The sequence below is a fragment of the Tribolium castaneum genome, chromosome 1 (genome assembly GCF_031307605.1).
Source record: "Tribolium castaneum strain GA2 chromosome 1, icTriCast1.1, whole genome shotgun sequence".
NCBI lineage: Eukaryota > Metazoa > Arthropoda > Insecta > Coleoptera > Tenebrionidae > Tribolium > Tribolium castaneum.
In genome coordinates, this window is record NC_087394.1 from 22,893,714 (window position 1) to 22,899,387 (window position 5,674).

General features: G+C 35.8%; 2 non-coding genes across 2 annotated transcripts; one reads left to right on the top strand and one right to left on the bottom strand.

Annotated features, from left to right (window-relative positions):
* The first annotated feature begins 471 nt into the window (after positions 1-471).
* Mir276 (microRNA mir-276) lies at positions 472-542 on the top strand. Its single transcript, NR_036302.1, has one exon. It is a non-coding gene; the product is annotated as a microRNA mir-276 (primary transcript).
* On the bottom strand, positions 477-536 carry Mir276b (microRNA mir-276b). Its single transcript, NR_161894.1, has one exon. It is a non-coding gene; the product is annotated as a microRNA mir-276b (primary transcript).
* Positions 543-5,674: the final 5,132 nt, after the last annotated feature.

Consider the following 5,674-nt stretch of genomic DNA (forward strand, 5'->3'; position numbering starts at 1 on the left):
ATCCTGGCAAATCAGCAGAGATCGCGATGACTCTCTTCTCCACTGTATGTAGCAGGATTTTTTTCCGCGCCACATGTCTGTCCTCGACCCGGCCATATGTTTATTTGTTGTTAACGGTTTTCGAGTAAAAATTTGAATGTAATTTAATTCCCCAACACATGCGGCTCATATCCATACAGAGGACGACGACGCCGCGGCATCTGCTTAGCTATGCACATAGTTCGCCCCTCGCCCGACCTTTGCTGAAGTCGCGTCCAATTCGATAATTAAATAAGAGGAGAATCGGGCAAGTAGACCGTGACGGCGATTGTGTTGTGGTTTTTTCGATAATGGCGAGTGCAACGGCCGGAAAATTGAAATTCCGGCGATTTCCGGAAAATTCATTACGATTTGATGATTTATGTGCTAATTACGGATCATTTATCAACACTCGTGATGGACGTCTTCTCGGCGGAACGGCGCTCTTTTTGGTAGACCACTAGCGAGGTATAGAGTTCCTACGTGATTTTTCGGCTGTAGGAACTTCATACCGTGCTCTTGGATTTACCGACCATCAACGCACACACCATGATTGAAACGTCGACGTATATGTGCCTGAATAATTGATCACTTGTGTCTTGTCTAGGGTGTAATAGAGAAAATTGATGGGCGGTTCGACGGATTTTCCGCCGGAAGTTTTTCCAAGGCACGAAGGTGGATGATGGCGACGATGGCGGGAATCATGACAAATACAAAAACCGTAGTTTGCACTAAATTTTCCATCTCAAGCTTCCCCGAGCGGGCCTCTCCTTTCCAGCCACCACATCACAATCATATCAAAGAGTGTTAATCTTATCAACCACAATATTTAAAAAGTCAAGTAATCAAACAGCAATCAAAATCTGTCTTGACGACAGTTTAATTTTAGAATCTCGTTTGCGGTCCTTTTTTAAATCACTTGCTTTGTTGTCTGTCTGTCTGTTTCATATTTTTGTACCCAAATTTGAAAGGGTTCCAGTTGTCCGAATGAACTGAAATTTTGCATACTTGCGTAATCTGCCTAACAATGCAATTCTATGCGGTTAAATACTCCCTAAACGGGTTAAATGGGGTTTTGAAGTTTCAGGTTATGTCTACAAATGGGTTTTCGATGTGTACATACCAACATTAACGATATGTTGGTCGTTGGGAAATATTTTAATACCTAATCATTTTCATTACGTTTCGTTACAAACAAATGTCGCTATTTTTTTTTTAATTAATTTACCTTGGACGATAGAGTATAGACACAGAACACAGGTTAGGATGTGCTTTCAATGCTAAAGCTGTTTTCTACCACATATACACCGTTCACGATTGTTTTAAATTCGGACTATCTATGAAAATCTGACATTTTATTTGGCAGTACTGTGAGTTGTCATAAGAAATTTATTTTGGGTTATAATTGATGACAACCAAGGACTGTTGTCAGTTTGCTTCGTTTTTTAAATAAATAATTGAATACGTTTTTATTGTTATTCTACTCATTATCATTAGGTAAAAAAGTCGTGTCTGTCTTTTTTGCATCCTTCAAAGCATCTTTTGATACACACTTTCTTATCAACAGAAATTATTTTCGACATTTTAAATTAATAAGCAGTTGAACTGACAACACAGCGAATTTTTGACAAGACAACGTCGTAAAGACAGTACCTGACAGGACCTGAGGCCAACCTAACCAAAATATATCTACGCCTGCTGAGAATTTAAAAAAATCAGCCAAATAATGGTGTTACAATAATAGGACGAAACTAAATCTTAGAGAAAAAGACATTTAGAATAAGTAAAGACTAAAAAGCAATACATAAAAAAATAATGTTTTTTTAGAAAAAAGCTTTTATTTAAAAGATACACTAAAAAGTAAAAAATAATGTTTTTTATCAGAGGAGAATATTTTTGCTTACAAATTAGGATTTTAAAATTTATAAAAGCTTTAGAAATGGTCATAAGTCATAACAATACGGCATTACAGAATTACTTTCTTAAATTGAGTTCCGTTCCCAAAGCTTTTAAAAATTTTAATATCCTAATTTGTAAGCAAAAATATTCTCCTCTGATAGAATTGTGCATCTTCTAAATAAAAGCTTTTTTCTAAAAAAAACTTTATTTTTTTAATTCTAAAGCTGCAGTGATTTTTTAAGTCCTGTGAAAAAAATTCTGAGTAAAACATGTTTTGGTTGGAATTCGAAGCATTCGTCGAAAATCTGTGACGGAATTCCTGGTTTCTGGTCACCTTTTAGCCAAATATTTCCCGTACAAGCAATAACGGCCATAAAGCAAACTTTTGCTTTTGACGTGCTATAAATGTAATTGCCTCGCGCTCGGATGATTTAGTTTTGGTGTAAATTGATAATAAAGTCGGGTCCAAGTATGGGCTAATTTAGTGTCAATATATCATCTCGATGTTTTGGTGTAGGTTTTGAGAAAATGATTGTCGTAATGTCTCACACGTATGTTAATAGTAGACATAAGATATGGCTGCCGCAGCTGTAAAATACCCGTCTATAATATAATCCCGTGAATGTAAAAATGCTACAAAGCTACATTCTTTCAACATAAATAGTTCCATAGTTTTTATAGTTTCACAAATAAAATGTCAAATTTTTCCTGTAATCGTAAATCATAGCGAGGATTATTGTAAATAATAAACGCGTCTGAAAGGCTGTGTCGCGACGCTTTGTCCGAATGATCGATTGATGGGCGAAATTCCGAATTAGCAGCATGTGTGTCTTGACTAATTGTTCCAGTCGTGCTATTTGTGTTAAATAACGTCGTGTTTTTTCGGTCTTAATTGCAATATTGTAATGCAACATTTGTTCATTAATCATTTTAACCTTACTGAATGTGAAGGGCATCAGCATGATTCATGGCGTATTTATTGCTGGATGCAGTTGTCGGTCGGTTTTAATCAGTGTCTCTAAAACTGTTTTTTCTGTTGTGTGCACCAAGTAATTTTTACAAATTTATTCAGACAACACCTAGCGAATGCGTCAACCGACAATGACTAATAAATAATTGCCCGTGGAAAAAATTATCATGGGATAATGGGAATGAAGCGTCAGGAATTCGACTCTAATAAGCGTAATTTATCACTATTTTCGTCAAATTCCAGCGTGAATTATTTATCGATACATCATTAATTATCGATCCGGATCCTGCAAATGGCCGGCACACTGCGTGGTAACTCATATCTACATTATTTATTATTTAGATAGGTTTAGACCTTTGTTGGAACTATGACTGGATACGGTTTTAATTCATTCAGCGTTTAGATAACGATACTACCAACTTTTACTAAATTGTTCCGCAGGAATCGTCACTGGAATCGCAGATAACTCTGTTGGCAACAGTGACACGGCCTTGGGTCTCACATTAACCACACTTCTTGGACTCGCAAGACACTAATTTTTGTTGCTCTCGCAAAAGTAATTAATTGTTAATAAGATTATGTCCGAGTCGAAATTTGCCTCCTCGTGCTTGGTCACATTTTAATTCTAATCTAATCGCAGCCCCAGCCCGATATTTTGTGTGTCGCACCCGCAAACCGCCGATTTGTAATCGGTCGTTGTGTGTTTATGAGCGTTTGTTGCATTATTAGATTTCCTATCACACTTCCTGTGTTTTTCCCCGTTGTTGTAGGTTTTTCTCCGTCCAGAAAGGATTTTTATCTCGAGAGAGTATTGTTAATAATACCCATGTAATGAAAGGGTTGAGGTATTGCGACAGAGACGAATTTATTGCCGCCTTAATCTTTATTACCAGTCTACAACACGAAACTAGAATACGACATGCATAAAATTTCTTGCTTTTGCTGCTTTTTTTATTAAGTTCCTATCAAGAATACATTAGGAAACTATAAATACGCTTAGTTATGCTAATTTCTCTCAGGTATTTTACGACGGAATTCAAATTTTTACTCGGGCCGGTTGTAAGTGCATTGGGAGGTTTTATGGCGCTCTTATCAGGCCCCGAGGCTGACCCGCGGCGAAGTGGAAAGATTCGATCTTGACCCGGCGAGATAAACACAAATAAAACACGAAAAAGGGAATTTTGCGCGAGGAAATGTTACGGTAGATGAGTGGTTAAAGATTTCCGAATTTTTCTCATTAGTTTTTGGGTGGGGGAATAGAAGTGGTCCGCGAGTGGACCCTTGCGGCGCACACATTAATACAGTTCACGTTTATTTGCAGCAATGCGAGCGAGGTTTTTTCGTAGAGATTCACCTTGGCCGTTAATTGAATAATGTATGAAGATTGCCATGTTGGTGCGATCGCTCTGAAATTACTTTTTCAAAATGTATTTAATTAGTGCGACATCTACGCAGAATCCCAAGTCGCTCGCTCGCATCTCGTATATTTCTCCATTTTATTACATTTCATACATTTTTTCGACGTGTTTGCTGCAGACGGCGCGCTTTTTCCCCGATCTAAAAATAACCACGTCTATCCTATTTCTTTAGATAGTAGAATTTGATAAACGTAGGTTTTTCCATATTTACCGAAATTATGTGGTGTAAGCGAAAAACCGTGGTTCTTACACAAACACCTTTTAATATTCTTTTCAAAAAGCGCTCCCTAACTTTCTTCCCCACCAGAAATTTCATACCTGTGGTGTAGTCAACATATTTTAAATTTGGGGTCACTTCATTAACCGTTAATATTAACAACCGGTTAAACAAATGTTAAATAGTTTTAAGAAAAAATACAATGAAAAAATTAAAGTGATTTCCAAACTTGTAAAATATTAGAAATCCTAGAACCATGTGGAATTTAATTAATATGCAGAAACCTAAAACAAATAGAGTTATTCTCCAGATATCACCTCATGATTTTAATGTTTTCTCTAAAATTTCGGAATTTACTAAAAATTTACTTCCACCCCCCTCCAAATAATTTCATTCATATCGTTAAAAATGTTACCACAAATCCTGATTTTTTTCTTTTTGAAACAGTATCTCCTACTCAAGTTAGAGAAGCATTTGGTTCCTTAACAAATTCCAACCACAAAGATATTAGGCCTTTAATATATTAATTATAAAATCCGTTAAAGATCTTTTAATTTCTCAATTCACAGAAATATTACATACAATTGTTGACAGTAACATTTTTCCTGATTGTCTAAAAGAATCAACTATAACACCCATTAAAAAAAGGCAATGTGCATGACTCATTCGGCCGATTTCTTTACCACCCATACTGCCAAAAAATTTTGAAAAATTGTTACTGCGACAAATTTTCAATTTCTTCATCAACATAATCTACTTCATCCCAGCAATTTGGTTTTTGCAAAAGTATGCTAATATCAGATGTACCTATGTCTTTAACACAAAAAATAATTCTATGCTTTGATGAGAAGGGTGTATACGTAAGTTTATTTTTAGATCGAAAGTGATATCTTCTTACTTATCGAATAGATCTCAACTTGTTTCTCAAAATCGTGTTTCTTCTGAAAGTTGTGGATTGTTTAATGGAGTACCCCAAGATTCAATTTTAGGACCAATACTTTCTCTTATATATTATAAATTATCTTCCTTACTTTATGGACGCATTTGAATTTTTTGGAGTCAAATGAAGTACAAATTGAGGGTTTTTGGTGGGTTTTCTTAACTAAAAAAATGTCGCTGGGATTTAGTTTAACACAGAATTCTTTTCTTTTA